At 37.2% G+C, this 16,153-nt stretch overlaps 1 protein-coding gene and 1 long non-coding RNA gene across 6 annotated transcripts in view; one reads left to right on the top strand and one right to left on the bottom strand.

Annotated features, from left to right (window-relative positions):
- The window catches only part of ldb1a (LIM domain binding 1a), a 165,583-nt gene that overhangs the window by 13,709 nt on the left and 135,721 nt on the right, over positions 1-16,153 (top strand). The gene's annotated exons all lie outside the window — the stretch shown is intronic.
- LOC120542637 lies at positions 777-13,020 on the bottom strand. Of its 2 annotated transcripts, none has more exons than XR_005636219.1 (3): positions 12,969-13,020; positions 12,443-12,605; positions 777-953 (listed from the first exon to the last, which is right to left on the bottom strand). It is a non-coding gene; the product is annotated as an uncharacterized LOC120542637 (long non-coding RNA). The 2 variants fall into 2 exon arrangements; XR_005636218.1 differs by having other exon boundaries at positions 12,443-12,608; positions 12,969-12,999.

Raw genomic sequence — 16,153 nt, 5'->3', positions numbered from 1 at the left:
TATTGTTATTGGTATATTATACATTGATGGGGTTGTATGAAATAACTTAAACACTGCTTAATACTAAAATGCATAAATACAAAAGCAATTAGATGAAATAAATAAAAATTTAACCTCACTTTACTTTTTAATAACGTCTTTGTTTTTCACAATCATATATAACGTCGTTCTCGGGATACAGTATGCAGCAGCCAAGTCCCGGATACGCATGACCTACATACTTTTCAACAATCAATTCAAATTTATGCAAAAAAACACAAAATCACGTGAAAATTCACAGAGTTATTGCGCAGGTTGTTCACTGAATGCTAGCAACTGGCGTACTAACGCTCGTGGGCAGTTGTGGCTTTGTCTCGAGAGAGGTAAACAAGGGTAGCGCACGGTGTTCTAGCACGCGAGTCGTATTCCAAACAAAAGTCGTATACCAAGCAAAATTTTTTGCATCCAAACAGGATGTATACCAAGTTGGACTTACTCCAAAGCGCACGTATACCAAGGTACCACTGTATAACAATAATAACAAAGATTGTGCGTCCAAGCCAATACCAAAATTAAAAAAACTAAGTCAAAATTTTCTAGTTAAGAATTGTACAAAATGTGGCACCCAGGCTTTTAAAGTCACAAATATCAAGGGGAGAGAGAGGGAACCCCCAATTAAAACCTCTGGTTCAATAAAACTAAACCAAGTCCTTTGAATATTTAAATTTTTATTTAGAAAGTTACAAAATTATTAAAAATCATTACAAAAAACAGGAATGTACAAAAAAGGGGGATCAGGCAAACCTGAAGTGAACAAAATCCAACAGATGTAAATGAGACTCAGTGTCTTATAGCATGGGTCAAAACCACAAAATTCAAGAATGAAAACAAAAAGTACAATCTTCAAATTTCTTCTTAAGTACCCCTGAGCGTGAACCCCTGTTGCAGTATCAGGTGACCTTGTTCCCCCTAGGCTGCATACAAAGGATACAAAAAACAGGTATTAAAAAAGAAGAGACATTAACAAGCTAACTTTATTTATAAATACTAAATCAATAAATAATATAATACCTCAGAAAACAAAATAATTTTTACAGAACATTTCTTAAGTAAAAATAGCAAAAAAATAAAATAAAGCAATTGAATTAAGGATGAAACCCTGGCTGGAACATAACAAAACTCAGCAAGACTTCTGGGATCATACTTCCTTGTAACAATTAGGCACATCATGGAAACCAAAACCAAAATGGTGGTGCTCTTAAAAAACAAATGTTTCAGAAATATATGCATAATTTAAAATAATCAAAATGAAAAATACATAAAGTGAAACAAAAATGTACTCTTCAGTCTATCTTCCTAACCCCCTTATTCAAGGCAGGGTCATGGGGATGGTGGAGCCTATCCCAGCTATCATGAGATACAAGGCAGGAACAACACCTGGACAGGGTGGTGATCCATCACATGGGGAACACACATATGCATACACTTGTTTAAACACTTTCAGGACAATTTAGGAATGCCAGAAACTAAATTCCCCCAATAGAATCCCTCCAATAAAAAAAGTCTCAAAGAAAATTCACTCCCCTAGATGTCTTCTTGCCCATTGTAATATAAATGTTTTTTATATGTATGCTTTTGTGTATTCTATAGTGTTTTTATAAAAATTATTCTGTTTTTGTGGTCTTTTTCAATTTGAATTGTTTTTGTAAAGCTTAATATTATTATTGTCTTGTTTCTATTGCTAAACAATGCCTTGCATGACCGTCATGCTGCTGATGTTATGGGATTGATAAATATAGTGATGGTCTAAACACTCACTATCCCTTGATGAATGAATGTACATCTCTCAAGTATTACCATAGTTAACTTTATTTTCCAATTAGGCCCTAACACTAGGTTTTCTGGTTCTTTTGACTTTCACTTTGACTTCTACTTCTGATTCAAGTTTTTTTCTTTGGTTCATGGCAGCTTAGTTAATTTGGCTCTTTTTGGCTTTGACTCCTAGCTTTTCCTACCATATCTTTAAACTATGTGTATCTTCTCCTGGTCTTTTTGTTTCCTCACAATAATTCTTGGACACTATATAAGTGTCACAACACCCATTTTACCAACCCAAGCTTAAAGTATCTGGATCTCTTGGTTAATTCATTATTGTGGTTGTTTTTCTTTATATGTGTTATTAAATAATTGCCATTTATCATAGTTTGTTCATACAATAGCAGTAAACATCATATTCAGGAATACATTAGTTTAAATGTTTCTTTGTTCTAATGTATTCCTAATTTTTATTTTTTGCTCTTTTGATTCTTTTTTGTTCTCTTAATGGACACTGTGCACATTTTCATGGTGCAAGACGTGGGACATTAGTGGGCACAATGATGGAAGTGATACTGAAGAATTATATCAATTCAACTCCAGTATCAAAGAAGGCAGTATGAAACCAGTTGAAGGAAAGACTTTGCAAGGGACTAGCATGCCAACAACATAAAAAATGAAAAGCATTCCAAGAAAGAACTTTGTGATATTAATTCTGGTTCAACCTTAATAAAATAAAGAAGGATATAAATGAATTTTGTGTATTAACTTGGCTAATATCCCGGAATATTTTCCTGCAGACCCAAAATACATTTGTTCCTAGGTGGCATGATTCCCTGAGATATTTTGAATTATTTTAATACTTATTGAAATCATTCTTTTATTCAATAATTAGCTTTACCATAACATTATATTGATTTTTTGATTTTATTGTTGCTATAATGTTGTTAGGCCACAACACATGGGTAATGTGACATCTGACATCATGGGAGCCATAATATAAAAATCTGGTAGCACACAGCTCACAGTGTCCACATTTTTGGACATTCTATACAAACCCTTGCCAGTTAGTAGTTGATTTGTCTTTTGGTTTTGAACTCAAATTATTGTCCATTTTGAATTATTTTTACAGTATTTTGCATTTGGGGTTTGCTGCATAATCTTTCTTGAATGCACAAATTTTGGGTCATCTTTTGCTCAGCTCTTTTCTGTACTGTTTTTTTCTTTTATTTTGTCCTTTTCTATTTTAGTCACAGGTAAATTACCTGGAAAATCCAGTCTGTTCCATTACATAGGACTTTAGGCAAGAGGTGATTTTAAACCTCTGTGTTGGACTCACATCCACATTAAAGTCAGGCAGCCACCAAAACACAGTGCTTTCTGCCAGAATGTCAGACAAATGCACCCCTGAGTGATAATCAACACGCAACACTCTTTATGTGGTATTTGGTATTAATGGCACCTATTGTGTCACCAGAAGTCTATTACCCTACCATAAGCTTTCATATTTCCTCCTAGTCTGTGTCTCTGTCAACCTCTTTTAAAGGTTTTCAGTAAAATATTTCTGTCATTTGCTGCCTTTTGGTGGCATGGTGGCGCAGTGGGTAGCGCTGCTGCCTTGCAGTTAGGAGACCCAGGTTCGCTTCCCAGGTCCTCCCTGCGTGGAGTTTGCATGTTCTTCCCGTGTCTATGTGGGTTTCCTCCCACAGTCCAAAGACATGCAGGTTAGGTGCATTGGCAATCCTAAATTGTCCCTAGTGTGTGTGTGTGTGCCCTGCAGTGGGCTGGCGCCATGTCTGGGGTTTGTTTCCTGCCTTGCGCCCTGTGTTGGCTGGAATTGGCTCCAGCAGACCCCTGTGACCCTGTAGTTAGGATATAGCGGGTTGGATAATGGGCAGATGGATGTGCTGCCTTTTCCTGGTTGGTAACCAAGCCATCTTTCAAAAGAATTTAAATGTCATTACCTACTATGTCATCAGTTAAGTATGGATGTTTGCTATAATCTCAGCAGAATGGTGCTGAAGTTTATTTAGGTTGCTGCAAGGGCTAATAGATCATAGCTCATATCTTGGCTTCTTGTATGTAAGCTCTGGTTATTGGCAGTATTATTTCATGTTGATTGTATTCTATTTTTGGGAAGGACAATGGAAGTAAGGGCCCATGTCAGATGTGCCTAAAGTAATCAGTTGCCCCATATTTGAGGGGTTTTTAGACTAATGGTGGCTGGTTCACAAAAGGCAGTATGTTGGCTGTGTGCACTGTGTCTTCTCACATTTATTGACTGTTGCTGGATATTGTTCTTGTATTTAACATATGTGTATAAGATAAAATAATATTACTATATCATATGCTGTAATTTAATATGATTTATACCCGGTGTAGGACCACCGTATTCAACAGTACGTTTGGAAAGGATGGCACAGTGGAAGAAAAATTATAGCTGCTGAATACAAAGACCTAGGGTTACCATAGTTTTTTTCACATTTACACAGTTTTTCTATGAATTATTTAATACCCACTCATTTAACTGGGACATTTAGATTACTTCCTAGAGCTATGCAGGAAATAAAAAAAAAAATCAAATACCAGTATTCTACAGTAGATACAGTTATGGTTACTGCTTCTGCTTCATAATTCTAGAGTCCTGGTTTCAAATCCTAGCTTACCTTTGACATACATGGAGTTTGTACATTCTCTCCATATTCAAGTTGGTTTTTCAATTGCATTTTTTGTTTTCTCTTTCTTGTACCAAAATGTGTATTGTCCTTTAATTGGTGGCACAAAATTGGCCTGGTGTGAATGAGGGTGTCTGTCTGAGTACACCCTGTGATGGATGGTCTGCTGCCCCATCTGAAGCTGGTCCTTAAAACTGAGCTTAGTGTTATGGGAGAGGCTTAAGCCTAAGCCCTATGTGACCTTGAACTGGATAGGTGGATTAGAAAATATATAAATGCATGTCTTATACTTTATTTTTATTAAAATAACTGAGTAATAGAGTATTTAAGATGTAGTTTAAAATGCCAGGTTGTAGTATCACAAAAATAGCTTAACTAAGGTGTACTTCATAAGTAGAATCCTTATTTAGCATCTAGCCAGCCAGATACATTCAACGTGTATTTTTTACTCTGTTTTAAGTATATAGATACAACTAGTGCAAATGACCCAACATGCCTCTTCTTTGTTGTAGTGAGAAGGTGATTATCAAAGTTGACTTGTGCTTATCTTTAATTGAGACTTCATTAATAAGACCAAGTAGTTCTTTGCAAAGTAAAGGCACTGCTATCTTATAACCATTTAATTCAGTATTATGAGTGGCTGCCATGTGCCTTTAAGTGTTACCTACAAATGGTTGTGGCAAATAACTCATGCACAGTGTAGATTGTAGACCTGTAAAATTAACAAAAACATTCTTTTGTTGATGGTAATATTTTTTTCTAGGTGTACTTTTAAATTATGAAACTTTTATCTCTAGTGCCATCTTTTGAATATGTGTTGATGTGCAAGTAAATACTCATATTTGCAATAATTACTCCTACTGTTAAATCATTTTTAAACATACAAGAATAATTAGTGAGTTATTGACATGACCAGTGCCTGGATGTGTTACCTGCTGTGTGTTCCAAATATGCTGCAGCAAACACACACTACTCAGGATGTTAGTGGCCTATCAGCTGCTGTGATTATTGATTTGTCTCTCTCTTTGACAAAACCTGTTCTTGTGCCTCTGTTAGCCTTTATTTCATTTTTACCTGCCTACTCTTTTCAGCCTACATCTAGACACATAGACTAGCTTATTAGAATTTATTTTTGAGTGCAAAGGAACATATCCAACAAGTGCAAATGAAATATTTGCTTTGATTTGTCTGAAAATACAAAATATTTCACAGTAAAATGTGACAAAATTTGGTTATGAGGAAGTTAATTTTTATTTAAAAGAAATATAACTACTAAAATCAGCAGCTTATTTCAATTTTTATAAACAATTACAATGGAGTCTGAAATTAAACCTAACAGTTATGGTCATTCTTATGATTGTTTCTGTGGTTTAGCAAAGATCTGCTCATAATATAAACATTTGTATATACTGAAAACATTTTACAAAATCATTTATAAATGTATGCCGTTTTATAGAATGTAAATAAGAAAAAGTACTTACTGATGAGAGGTGTAGATAATTTACATATAGTTCAAAAAAATATTTCTGAATATAGACTTGATTAATGAGCAAGGAACAGTCAGTGTTTAGGCACTCCATGAATATTAATTTGAATTAATTTGAAAATCGACAAGAAATATGTGTGAGAGACAGTGGTCTTTATGGTCTTGTTTGCACAACTCTGTGCATTTACATTATGATTTTCATTAACATCACAATACTTGCTCAGTAGTTTACCCTTATGCTTTTTGAGAAATAAATTTTGCCAAGGTCTGAGAATTTATATTCAGATGCCAAAATAACTATAGTTAAAATATTGTACATTTATTTACTGAAAATATATCTTGTATGAGGGGCTGCACGGTGGTGCAGTGGTAGCGCTGCTGCCTTGCAGTAAGGAGACCTGGATTCGCTTCCCAGGTCCTCCCTGCGTGGAGTTTGCATGTTCTCCCCGAGTCTGCGTGGGTTTCCTCTGGGTGCTCCGGTTTCCTCCCACAGTCCAAAGACATGCAGGTTAGGTGCATTGGCAATCCTAAATTGTCCCTTGTGTGTGCTGGGGGTGTGTGCCCTTAGGTGGACTGGCGCCCTGCCCGGAATTTGTTCCTGCCTTGCGCCCTGTGTTGGCTAGGATTGGCTCCAGCACCCTGTGTTAGGATATAGCGGGTTGAATAATGGATGGATGGATGGATATCTTGAATGAGTTAAGAGTAAGCAGCTGTAAAAATTGAATGCAGTAAATCAAAACGGTACTAATTAATAAAAAAAAAAAACTTTACCATTTATATTTCATACTTGGAATAAAGGTTTTAAATAATAGTATTTTTCAATGTTTTTAAAATTTTGAAATGAATGAATCTTTATCAGATAAACATTTAATAATAGGGCTGGCAAAGTGGTGCAGTGGTAGCAATGTTGACTCACAGTAAGGAGACCAAGGTTTGCAGGTCCTCTCAGCATGGCATTTGCATGTTCTCCCCATGTCTGTGTGGGTTTCCACCATGTGCTCTGGTTTCTTCCTACTGTCCAAAGATATGGAGGTTAGGTGACTTGGCAACGCTAAATTGTCCCTAGTGTGTATTTGGTCTGTGACTGTATGTGTTTACCCAGTGATGGACTGGCACCCTGTCTAGAATTTGTTTCTCTGGACTTAAAACAGTGACTCTGGGGCTTAAAGAGAGAGAGAGAGAGAGAGAGAGAGAGGGGTTAGGAAATAGGGTAAAATTAACAGAAAATTGTGGGAAGGGGTGAAAAAGTGATTTCTGTTATCTTGACAAAATTTCTACATCTTAGGGAGTTGAACATTGTTTAACAACTCTTCTCGCCTCTCTTGTGTGGGAAGAAAGTAAATTAGTAAGTCTGTCTATAAAATTGGTAGGTGGGATACCCTTTATTATTGTTAGACACAATTCTGTTTTCAACAAGATTATACAGACAGACGTAGTTAGATAAAGTAACATAAATCATGAGGTACTGCTGCATAAAAGTATTGACAGTTCAAGTTTTGATATGGAAGACACAGCAGATCTGCTAGCCTAACAAAATTATTATGTTGCACCTTATATAATTTAGAAATTCTACATGGAGATAGTGCTTTTTTTTTGCTTGTCATACATTTCCAAATGTGAAGTTACATTTCAGAGCTGGTCATGTTAAGTTATTTTTTTCTCTTTGTTCTCTGACACATGTATCAATTCTGAATACAGCAATATGTGTAACAATAAATGTAACAATCAGGTTGTGATTAACAACTAAAAAAATAAGTGAACAATTACAACATGTTTTAAAGCAAATAAATAAAAGAGGAGAAGAAAGGAAAACTATAGTGCAAGAAAGTTAAAGGCTAAGAGGAAAATCCCTGGCATGCCACGCAGCAGACATATAAATTTTGATACCTGGATCACCAACCAATCCAGGACATACACAGTTCAAGAACAACCAGATTATAGAAAGAAAGCCTGCAGAAATTAGGACGTAGAAATTTTCAAAAAATATTGGCCAAGGAAGAGAAGAGAGATACAGGAGAAACATATATATATAGAGAAGGAAATATCAAAATAATAGACTCAATAAAAAGGGTCACAGACAAAGGACAAAAAGTTGGAAACAGAGGAACGGTCCCAAAATATGCTAAAGAAAATACAGTAGACATTTTGTGAATAGTCTTTGGCTAGTCCCATTGTGCATCACTTTTCAAGGTGTTAAATGTAGGTAGTGCTGGAGTTTAAACTGAATATGTTGGTAAGGTTTTTGAAGATGAATAAAATGTTTTGTTTATTAACTGAATTCTGGGATAAAGGAGGAGACAATGGGAGGTCATGCTTCCAATACAGGGGTGATGTAAGGCCTCTGTTCAAGCTGCATAAAAAAAGTGAAGAATTGCTTTGTATGGGGAGATAGAGCATAAAGAATTCATAAAGAAGGTGAGGGGAAATAGGGGAAGATAGCTAAACTGAACTGTTGTTAAGGTCTGACTTCAGCTTGAGATAAAAGAAGTAAGAGGAAGTGAGAATAGTTAACCTGAACCTAAATAACTAGAATATTCCGAGCCCTGACCCATCAAAAATACACCAAAGGAAGCCAAATCAGTGAAAAGCCCAGGGCAGAAAGGAGAAATAGTAACCGTTAGAAGAATATCAGTTTGAAATGTTGCTGTATAAGTGTGTCATCTTGAACAGTACCTCAGCTGTGCCTCAACCCAAGACCATAATGCAATAACATAAGTAACAAGAGGACTAACTACAGATTGAACGAAGGGTGCAATGTTATAGTTCTAAATCAGATAAATACAGTCCCACATTATAAATGTAATGTGTTAGTTTACTTCGACAGAGGGTCTTTTTGCATTTCAGAAGAAGTTGGAAAGATGGGATCTGACCTCAGAATACCATTTCACAGATAGGGGTATCAGATACTTGCCATCTCAGCTTGTTCTATTAATTGGTATCATTATATTTTTAGATTTTTTTCAGTTTTTGAGTAATTAATATATTTTTGAACATTTTTTGCAGAGGTGTGATTGCACTACTCATAGGTCAGTTTAGGTCAGGTTGGGGAGCATGCACTAGTACAGTGTGTTGCTGCATCCACCACACAATGAAACAGCTAAGTATCCTGGTTGGTAACCCCCAAGGCAGACACATGGTCCAGTCCCACCGCCCAGAAATGACCATCTATCTGCTGCAGCTAGGTGTTACATGGGCATCCCCTTGGCCTGGTCCAGCCACCCTGGTCCTCAACAATGATGATCCTGTGAGCCAGATCACCCTCAGGGAATCACACCACATGGCCGTTGTGCCATAACTGACACTCCCTCACAATGCAGGTAATGTGCCTCATTTGGGAGTGCATGAGCAACCACTCATTTGAAACAAAGTCAAACCAGCACTACCCAAGGACTCTCCAAAGAGACACAGTACCGAAGGAGTCCAGTCTTCATCTCAAGTATCCAGATAGCATCCATGTCTCGCAACCATATAGCAAAAACAGGAAGCACCACGACTCTAAAGACTTGGGCCTTCGTCCTTTTGCAAAGATATCGGGAGTGCCACACACCTCTTTCTAATGACCTCATAACCCCCATGATCTCTCAATCCATCTAATGACTTCATAGGAAGTCACCAGAGACAGGAATGTCACTGCTGAGGTAAGTAAACCTCTCGATTAGATCGACACTCTATCCACAGACAGACACACTGCTAATGGCTGTGCTCGAGTTCATTAAAGGCCTGGATCTTGTTTTTTATCCAGGACACTTGCAAGCCCAGACACTCAGAGTCCTCGCTCAGTCTCTTGAGAGTCCCGAACAGAGTTCATAGGTATAACTCAGAGGTATACACTATTGAACAAAGAAATGCATAACCTTTTTGATTTCTGCCTTCATTGCTGAAATAATACCAAACACATGAGAATATAAAAATATCAGGAAAATATTAACAACTGTGAACAATGACAGTAATCTTATTGTCCTTCATTATCTTGCATGTCCATCTTTTGCAGCCACCACTGCTTGATGCTCTGGTACACAAAGTTTATGAACCTCTTAAACCACATTTGTGTACGTTATCCCATTCATGCAGAAGTTGCTGGCCATTGGCAGGCAGAGGGTCATGTCTCCAAATGTTTCAATCCAGGGCATCACAAAGGTGCTTTATGGGATTACGGAAAGAAGCTAATTTCAACACAGCATCTGGACATCATCATTCTTCAGGACATTTATGACCACAACAGTGGCATCTGGCCTGCTATAGGATCAGATCATGTTATCACACATAGGGCTTGATAATTTGCATCACAGTCTTGTTTTGAATATTAATACAATGGCATCAGCACACCTTTCTCCTGTCCTCCTCTACACTCTTACAATACTGTCTACATATAACTTACTGAAACGTGAATCAACAAAGAGGACCCAATGCTAATGCTGATTCAGCATTCCTTAGAGAAAACAATTTTATACTGTAGTAACTATACTAACTTTACTTTGAGATGGGCTTTATATTATTTTTGTGATACTTGGTGAGCGAGGCTATAATAGGAGGACATCTAAAACACACCCAGTCAAACAACAAAGAGGCAAGCAATAAACAAAAATGGTGCTAAATATTCATAGTTAAGACTCACCCATTTATCCATCATAATATTACACTAGAGCACCCCTTCCCATGTCTGTTTATCTCAGACACTTGCCACTTTTCCTTCTGCCAGTTTACCCTTCAGGAACAGATATCCTTCTGACTGTAGACTTGCAGTATTTAGCCTCTGGTTGTGAGTTGACTTTCAACCCCATCTTTAGACCATTTCTTGCCAATCTATGGAATTACTTCCAGTTAGAAGTGACTTCTTATAATCCCCTTAAAGGATAGCATGTGTTAGGTAGCTTCCAAACTACCTCGCCCTACTGCAATTTCAGACAGCCATGTACCCCGTAACCAAAAGGACAGTATGCCGCCTCTTGCATTTCTTCTTTATCTCATTGCATCTCTTTGTATAGAGGATCACTCATGTTTATTAGTCCAGGTGTCACCTTCTAGTCTCTCTCATTCAAGAGGGGCCCCTTTTTAAGGCCCTTCTGGAGTACAAATCACTCATGCCAGGCATATTGCTCTGATCATTCCTTGTGCTCACACATTTGTATAAAGAAAGTTTATTTCATGAACAGAGTATCTCCCTCTTTGAAGGCTACTGGTGAAAACTCCTTCTGTCTTGTGCAACCCTGGTTATAACCTTGGTTTTATAGCCTCCTACCCTCTAGTCACCTTCTTGCAAGATGGTGGAAGTAATTTTTGGAAGAATGTGGGTGTATTTTTGAGATTAAATTACAATGTAGCTTGCTTAGCACATTCTTTGCCATTTTATAGAAGCCTGTTTAACTTTCCCAGTCATACCTTAGATTATATGCCTAGAGTCATGGAAAAGATATCTAATTATTGAAAAAAAAATTATATTGTGAGCTTTAAATTTCCAGTTACATAAAACAAAAAAGGTTGTAATAAAAAGTAAAGTTTAAGTCAAATATCATTCTTAGTCAATGCTTCACAATTAACAATGACATAACATTTTTTTTGTTTGCACATGTCCAGTGTTGAACTCTGTTTTGAAGTTAACAAATATCATTGTTGTGTAGATCTAAATCTGTCTAAAAGTATAAAAACAGATTTTTTTTTTCTGAGCCAGTTTAATCCATCAGACTGTTGAAGAGAGTCAGAACCTGCCCCAGCTGCAAACAGCACAAAGCAAGAAGCAACCCTAGACTGCTGAAAACTTATTTTAGCAGAGACCAGCAGGTGGGGATGACAGTTCACAGACACAGTGTATCATTATCTCAAAGAGTCCTGTGAAGCTGCAATTTGTCACATGTACTGCACGTGTGACTGGTAGTGAGTTTAGAATTAAGTACTGTTTTGAGAAGAATGCAGTATGTAGTCCAATTAGCCTGAAACTAGAAACAAGCTGCTTCCAGCTCCTTTTTCAGTTTTAACAAGGAAGTAAAATTGTTTTTGAATTTGCAGGGCTGACACCAGAGTAAAATACATGCATAAAAGTGCTTGCACAGGAGTCTCTTAATATGAGCATCACACAATGGGGCAAATAGAGAATTTTACTTAATAAACATTGCACTGAATAATCTTTTGATTATTAGATTTTGTAATGTCTATTTTGGTGCAATACAGAATAGCGGAATAAAATGTTTCAGTAACCACAAAGTGAAGCAGTCACACATTCTCTTATTGTAAATGAAACAAATTAATTACATTTCATAATAAATATGTACAAATATACTGTGGAGTGTAGGAGGTACTTGTAAGTATCCCAGAATGATAAAAGTAATAAAAGAAAAAGGGTTTTATTAACAAACCAAGTGAACAAACAAAGCTGGATCAAAAGGAAACTTGTGAGGGAAGAAAATAAAACCTAAGCCTTCTGTCCTCCCTAAATTCACTTGCTTTGTTTCCTACACCATTCTGGCCTTTTCTCTCTACTCTTCTGGCTTACCTTCCTTTCTTCCTCCTACCCATCCAGTCATCTGCAGTGGATAATTCTCAATTCCATGACCTCCTGTATACCGAATAAAAGATGATTTTAAGCTTGAGTCCATGAACCCTTCTGGTTAACCTTTTTCAAGAACTTCCAAGGTACCTTGCCAGCATTCAAAACCCTGCTGGTACAAAAATAATGCAAAGAATACATTAATTAATGGAAACAAACTGAACAGTAATATAAAAAATGATTCACATGTGCAACATTAAGCAGGTGACTCGTGTTGTAAAATAATACACGTGCAGTAGATTGGGCAGCATTGAAAAACTTAATTTTTAGTGCAGTTGTGAAAAAGGGGTGCAAAGCTGACATAGGGCACTTCACATATGCAATACAAATTGTATGAGTGCTCACGTTGTAAAATAAAAGGTTGATAGTGAGCAGTGACGTAAAAGACAATCAATGGTACACAAACATGTACGTTCTGCGCATATACAGTGCAAATCAGACAGAGCGTAGAGATCAGGTAAGCAACACTCACTACCAGCACCAGGTTTCCCAGCAGGTTCCCCATACCACAGAGTGTGACCAAGGTGGGCTAGACTGTTAGTCCTTTACAGTATATCTATGAACCTAACCCACAGTGCTCTCTAGTGGCTTTGTGGGACATGTACAAGGGTAATAAATCTGTTATTACCAGTTGCATCTTCACAGTATTAACCTCTTTCAGGTTTAACTTTTTTGTGAAAGAAAACAGTATCTGTTTTTCTATTTTTATGAGTAAATGTTGAATAAATTTTGAAGGATTATTTACTATGAAAAGTGATATAAATAAAATGTAATATAGCAATAGTCTCTTAACTTGCATGATTGATTTTAGAATTGAAAAGGATAGGAGCCAAATAATTTATGATAAAAAGATGAGCTCATGTTGTTCAAGATTAATTAATTTATGGCTTTGTACTGCAAGTTGGGCAAACATGGAACTGAGAATTTCATTGTACATGTACTTTGTACCGCAACTATTAGTACTACTACTAAATATGTCAGAACAAGTTATAGAGTGGTACACTTAAAAATAATTTTGAACCTCTGCAGTATGTTATAGTGTTTACCATGTGAACATGTACCTAGTAATAAAGTAAATTTTTCATGTTGAAGTTGTGGCCTGTAGGGGACATCTCAAACACAAAGACCAAACATGAGTGTCCCAGGTTCAAAATGAGTATTTTTTGGGCACAATACCTTTTCCATAAAGCAGAAAGTACAATAATATGTGTTCCTTACTTTCTTCCTTTTCCTCAACTGCCTACACTCAAAGTTAGCTTTGTCCTTCTCCACTCCTGACTTTGACTCACCTGGGTAAGGTGGAAGGACTCCCTTTTATGCAAGATCCTGGAGCATTTCCTGCAGGTCAGTGTTGTACCTAGGAAGCACATCCATGTCAGGTGGAAACTCCAGCTGACAGTGGATCCTCTTCCCAGCAACTCCTAGTATCACAAATTGACACCAACAGTGCAACTCCCACACAGCTCATTTGGTGTTCAAATCGTAACCTACCATTCCATTATGCTGAAATTCCTATCTGAAAAAGAGACAGTAACCATCGCAGCTGAGATTCCAGCCAATCCATTTCCTCCTTTGCAAAGTAGTTAAGGTACAGTATTCTGGAAAAACAATCCCTTTTCCTTTTTAAGTTTTTAAAGTAGTCCACATTACTTAGTTATAGGAGATGCTAAGTACCCTTCTCCAAATAAAGACACTGTAGGGAAATTTTGCATTTCTCATTTACAAGATCTCCTCCACACTCTCAGATAAGTGGTACACTTCTTAAGCATTTTTAATCTTAATTTGCATATTGGTGGAGTAAATTTGGGTACTTGTATAATTTGTTGTTTCAGATCTCAGAGCCAATTTTTCCTTTACTATTTTAACATTGTTTGGACATTGTACCTAATTGGCACAGGTGAGTTTATGCAAAGTAAAGCATTTCTTTCAATAATACATAAAGAAACTTTGTTAATCATCATCTTCTAAAGCTGAGTGATATGTAGTACTTCTACTAGGTATATTTATTAAAATGATTTGCTTCTTTTTAGGACAGCGGGGTGGTGAAGTGTTTAGCACTGATATATGTAAGCTTCTGTTCTGAATCCTCCCATGGGGCCTTTCATTGTGGAGTTTGCTTTTTAATATCTGCACCGTTTTTTTTCTTTTTTTCTCCCGCATCCCTAAGATGTGTATTAGGTTAATTGGTGACTCAAATTGGCCCTGTTTGAATAGGAGTGAGTCATGTGAGCATGTGGAAAAGGATGGTGTCTCATCCAGGTCTGGTCCCTACCTTGCACTGAGTACTGCTAGAATAGTTTATGGCTACTGTGATGATAAACTTTAGTTAGTGGGTTCAATAATGTATGGATGTTTTCCTTATTTCTGCTTTTAAAGTTGCACAGTATGAATACTGTAACATAAAAGGAAGTTAATAATTTTTGACATATGAGCTTATTGAGGAAGTGCTAATATCCAAAGCATTTTTGTAGTTTGTCGTCACATTTTTGCTCCTTTTTTATTTTTCTTGTAAACTGCTTATTTTAAAAGGCAGCTAAAATTAAAAAAGTATTAAATGCTGTTAATATGGTATATTATTATATGGTACATATATTGTCAGGAAATATTCAATGGATTATATTTGAGTTCATATAATATGTGGTATGTAAAAATAACATAACATTCGGAAAGCTGCTTCCTCCAATTTGGGGTTACAAGAGGGGGGAGGGGTCATGGAGTACAAAGCAGGAAGCATCCTGTATAATCACCAGCCCATCACAGGGACATTCACACACATACACATCTATAGGTCTTGTTCACACCAAGGACCAATATAAATTTACCAATTAATCTAAAACCCATATAGAGAATGTGCAGATTCTACCTACACAACAATTAGTGCAGGAATTTGAACCGGAGGTAGCAGTGCTAACAGGGACGTTCTTAGGCATATGCAAACTAATCATCCACATAGGGCCCTGACCGTGAGGGGGCCCCCTGTCCCAGCTCCAACTTACAATTTTTTTTTTGTTGTCAGGCGGTGGGCCTGGGGCCCCTGTCATGCCCCTGGCACTCCAGCCATCTGTGCCAGTCCCTCACGTCATGTGTCATGATACCCTCCTCATCCTAAATTTTATCGTTCTGAGCCGAATTCAGAGGGGAAGGGTAGGAGCAAGGGGCAGCAGGCAGGGAATCGGGGGCATGGCCGTGGTACTGGGAATGTATAAATAGCGATCAAGCTAATATATCACATAAGCCCTACATCCCTAATCCTCGTTCCTATTATCCAAATTGCAATCTTCACCTAAATCCCTAATAATATTGTCATGCCATTGTAACTTTGCCAAATGCACTATAGGAAACATTAATTTTAGAGATTCATTTCGGATTCATTCAGAGATCCCCATAAAATCATGAAATATCCTTATATTACCAGCCTTTACCAGATCCAGAACAAAATCAATATTTTACCACTCTGCATACACACAAGCGTACATGTAGGCCTACTGGTCATCTAAGGCCTTTTCCGGACATTTTATTAGAACACCTTCCTGAGCTAAGGAGGGGCTCTGCCCGCCTGGACCGCCCAACCAAACCCCTATCTTGGGCCTGCACATCCGGGGCCTGTACATTTCTGAACCGCGTAGGGCCCCCAAACTGCTAAGAATGGCACTGGTC

This window comes from Polypterus senegalus, chromosome 1 (assembly GCF_016835505.1).
Source record: "Polypterus senegalus isolate Bchr_013 chromosome 1, ASM1683550v1, whole genome shotgun sequence".
Taxonomy (NCBI): domain Eukaryota; kingdom Metazoa; phylum Chordata; class Cladistia; order Polypteriformes; family Polypteridae; genus Polypterus; species Polypterus senegalus.
The sequence above is the reverse complement of the archived record's forward strand: the minus strand, read 5'-3'. Positions and strand labels throughout refer to the sequence as shown.